The sequence below is a fragment of the Hylobates moloch genome, unplaced genomic scaffold (assembly GCF_009828535.3).
Source record: "Hylobates moloch isolate HMO894 unplaced genomic scaffold, HMol_V3 SCAFFOLD_3, whole genome shotgun sequence".
In the NCBI taxonomy this organism is placed as follows: Eukaryota; Metazoa; Chordata; class Mammalia; order Primates; family Hylobatidae; genus Hylobates; species Hylobates moloch.
This window is the reverse complement of record NW_026652278.1, coordinates 85,696,917-85,701,317: the sequence shown is the minus strand read 5'-3', so window position 1 is coordinate 85,701,317 and position 4,401 is coordinate 85,696,917. Positions and strand designations below refer to the sequence as shown.

Here is a 4,401-nt window from a genome sequence, read left to right as displayed (position 1 = left end):
AGACTGATTTAAGAAGATATGGGACAATATATTTATTTATTTTTCTTTTCTGCTTATCCCAATTTGTTTTTTCCCCTTCTTTTCCTCTAACCCAAATCTCTCCATAATAACTGATTCAGCTGTTGATATGTGAAACTTCCAGGGAAGTTCCAAACAGGAGGATTGAAGGAGTGCAGGGAACTTGGCCCCAAAATATGGCTCCCTGGCATGAGTATTTTCAATTAAAGGCCCTCAAGATCAACAGAAGCTGGAAGAGTCCTCTCCCCTATCTACATGAAGACCCTGCAGACCCACCAAAGAGAAAAATTACTTTTCCTTCTCCTCCCTGTTATCTCATTATCTATTGCAGAAAAGAAAACCAACATGTGACCACACCTGAACAGACGCTTTCAAAAAAATAATCCATTTCTCCAGCTTATTAAATTTTCAAAGAGAACCATTTACGAATTACTGTTTCTTGACCCATTCATTCTCCTTAATAATAATTTATTGCCCCTCAACAGAATCACCTACATTCCGCCTTCCACCCTCCTCTCTGAAAAAAGGCTGTATAAGTATCTGGACCTCATGGGATATTGGGTAATCACCTTATGTTTCCCCGTGTACACGTTAATAAATTTGTAAGCATTTCTCTTATTAATCTGCATTGTACACTTAAAAAGTATTAAAAGAGTGAAATTTATGTTATGAATATTTTATCACAATAAAACAATATTTTAAAAAACTGACAAAAATTCTTTTTAATTTCTTTCAAGTGAGGAATTACCTACTACTTAACAGGGTGCTTAGAATGGGGGATTTTACCAGATAAATGACATGCTTTTTACAATTAACAATTGCTGTTATTTACTGAGTATCCACTTTCTCTGCCAGCTCCTGCATTAAGCACTTTACATATACTAATTCAAATCCTTAAAAAAAAAAAGAGAAAAGGAAAGAAAAATAAGAACATGAAAGGCTACAAGCTGCCTCATCTTTGCCACATTCTACAGACTGGCCAGGAGACTGCAGGCCACTGCAGCTTCCTAAGGCCACTCAGGACAAGGCCAGTCCCCAATTGTTTCACTGTGAGACGGCTGCGCGGTCAGAGGCCAGACACGGTCACCAGACTCCCGGACTTGGATTCAGCTCCACATGGTGTCACCCTGGGTAAAGGATGTACATCTCTGCGTGCCTGGGTTTGCCACCTGGCAGCATGGATGCTCAGGCAACTGACCCGTCAGGACTGCAGCAAATGAACAGAAGCTGGGGGAGAGCGCGGGCTGGTGCTGTACGGAGCTCTGGCGCAGAAGGCGCTCACAAGAGGTGACCAGAGCCGCGGTCTGTGCGCCGCGGGCTGGATCCGGGTCACAGGCTCTGGGTGGACAGAGTGAGAGGACAAAATGAGGATGTACTCCTTAGATGCTCACGAAAGGCCTCCTTCCCCTTCGTTGGGAACGACCACCCCCCCACCCCGTCCCCCCGACAGGCAGTCCCAGGCCGCGCCAGGACTCGGCCGCAGGCAACTCGGAGGAGCGCGAGCCTGGGGGCCTCGGGAGGGCCTTGGGAGTCGGGAGGAGAGGGGGGCGTCTGGAGGGCCGCTGGTGGGAGGCGGGATAGGGAGGCGGGGAGACGGGGAGCGGGGTTGGGGAGGCGAGGAATGGAGGTGAGGAGGCGAGGAATGGAGATGGGGAGGTGGGGAGGGGGGCCTCGGGAGGTCCGCGGGTGGGAGGTGGGTGGGGAGGGGGGCCTGGGGAAGGTTGGAGCCTGCTGAAAGTAGGCTATGACGCAGGCCCAGTGTACTTCTCCTGGGGCTCCTTTCTAGGCCCACGGAAGCTCCGTGTTGGTTTCTTTGTACCCATATCACACTTAACTGTATTTCTTCACCTTTCCTTTCCTCTCCCAGCAGCTGTAAGCGCCCTACAGTTTGCATGGGAAGGTAACAGGGACTTCCCTTTTGCACTGTCTGCGGGTAACACTGTTCCAGCCCTGAGAGGACAAGGGGACGCTGCGCTATGGGGAAAGTCCGGGTGGCAGGAGGTGGCGGGGCTCCTGGAGGAGATGCTGGGATGCGCTGCTGTGGCTGCTGAGAAAGGTCCCGAGGACGCAACCCGCCCCTTCCCCCGAGCTGCGAGGGAGCCCCGCGGGGAGGACGGGCAGGGTCTTTCGGAGGGAGGAACAGGGGAGCCTGGAGTCTCAGGGCTGCGGGGAGCAGAGGCGCTCAAGATGGCGAACGTCCCCACCCTGCCCTCCCTGCTCACTGCGGGGTTGCGTACCCGCTCTGCTCGGGGCCTCCCCTCAGCCCTGGCCTCCAGGCAGTTTCCATTTTTGCCAGGTGGATTCTGTGCGACTTCATTTATTCAGAATCTGGATCAACAAATGAACACTCAGAGAGGAAAAGCGTGTTTGGAGGAATGGTTTCCAAGCAGGTGCCCACCTGAAGGCCCCCTGAAAGGGGAGTTAAAGCTGTTTCCAGCTCGGCCACCCTTCTTTTTTCTTTCTTTCAGAAATATAAACAAAGAGCTTGAATTATTTTGAAATAACTGTTGGTAGCTGGACTGTGTTCTCTTGACCGCAACATTGCTCTGGGACTGAACCGCGTGGGTCTCTGCTCTTTCTAAGTGTTACATAAGAATAGCGAACCCATGAGGTCAGCTTTTAAACCAGTTTCTTCCCATAACCTCCTGGACCAAGTCCCAAGCAAGGCCCAGAGGAGCTCAAGGTCCCACTCTCTCCCGGGCACTCCTCACTCTCTAGTTGGAAGGAGGAGATGAATGTCCCCCAGTAATTGAAGGCTGCTCATGTTTGTGTAGAAAAGCCAAGCACAGGCCCATATTCTAGAGGATTGCTTGTGGCAGGCGGAAGGCCATCAAAGGCAAAACGAAACAAATGAAAAGGCATCTTTTGAAGCTAATGGAACAGATCAGGTGGTCAAAAATGGATAAACAATGGCATTTGTAGCAAAACTTTCAGCTTCTTTGTTTTAGTTCGACAGCCCCAGGAGGGCATGGAAGCTTCTCACCCTCCTCATATGTCTTGCCCCAGGCATCTCTGTGTCTCTCTCCTCTGTAACATCCTTTATAGTAAATGTAAGTAGGCCTTTCCCTGAGCTCTGTGAGCTGCTCTAGCAAATTAATCAAGTCTAAGGAGGCATCCTGGGAACATTGATTCGTGGGAACGCCAGTGGGTCAGAAGCACAAGTGAGACCACCTCGCCATTGGCATTGGAAGTGGAGGGCAGGCTTGGGACATGAGGCTTGGGCTTGAGGGGTGTGAGGCCACCTCCAGGTAGAAGGTGTTGATGTTGGAACTGTCCGATGTAGAACTGCCTGCTTGCTTGTGGTGGGGAGAAAACCCACACATTTGGTCACAGAAGTCTTCTGTGTTGATTGTTGTTGAGTGAGAGGAAAAAAGTACTTTGGTTTGTTCTGATATTTTCAGAAAGGCTGTAATCAGTTCCTGGGCAATGCATCATAATACCTCCGCCTCAGTACACTCCCCATCCTGAGGGGCGGCGCTTGCCATTTCTGAAAGGATGCCTCTGTGGGGCCTGGGAGCAAGGCAAGGCTGTGTCATTTCAGTCCTCTCAGCCCAGTCCCCACCAGGACCTGCCAGCCTGGAGTGAAAATGCATCTTATTGTCCTTCTGTTGCCTTCCAGAGCCAGACTCCTGACCAGAACGCACATGACACACATACATACACACACATTACACACACATGCCACACATACATATGCACAGGCCCCACATGCATACACATGCACCACACATTCATATGCACACAGCACACATGCATACACACATGCCACACATGCATACATACACACACCACACCATCCTACCCACATCACACATGATATACACAAGACACACCACACCGCACCATAGTCACACATGCTAAACAAACCACATCATCCACAAATGCACCTACACATGCCACACATCATGCCACACCATGCATGCTACTGCATGTTACACCATCCACACACACCACACTACACACATCACACACACACCAGACATATTACAACATCCACACAAATATCCCATGCATACCACACAATACACACATGCTTGCCACACACACACACCACAACACACATGCACACGATGCCATGTATGCTATACACAAGTGCATGACATACCACCTAGACACATGCATGCCACTCATACCACACTGGGCACACCATGCACATATCACAGGCACACACACTGCCTACACGAATTCCACATTATACTTCCAGATACCACAGAAAACAGCATCCAAATCACACAAATACACAAACTGTGCACATAGACACAAATACCACAAACATACCATACATCCACACACACTGCATACACACACCACATACATAGACACAAGCCACATACATACCACAAAGTACACATTCCTACACCCAGCTCCTACCATCAACACCAC

The 4,401-nt window shown here is 49.7% G+C and overlaps 1 pseudogene; it reads left to right on the top strand.

The window, feature by feature from the left end:
- The first annotated feature begins 1,195 nt into the window (after positions 1–1,195).
- LOC116479409 (uncharacterized) lies at positions 1,196–2,431 on the top strand (annotated as a pseudogene).
- The last annotated feature ends 1,970 nt before the right edge of the window (positions 2,432–4,401 follow it).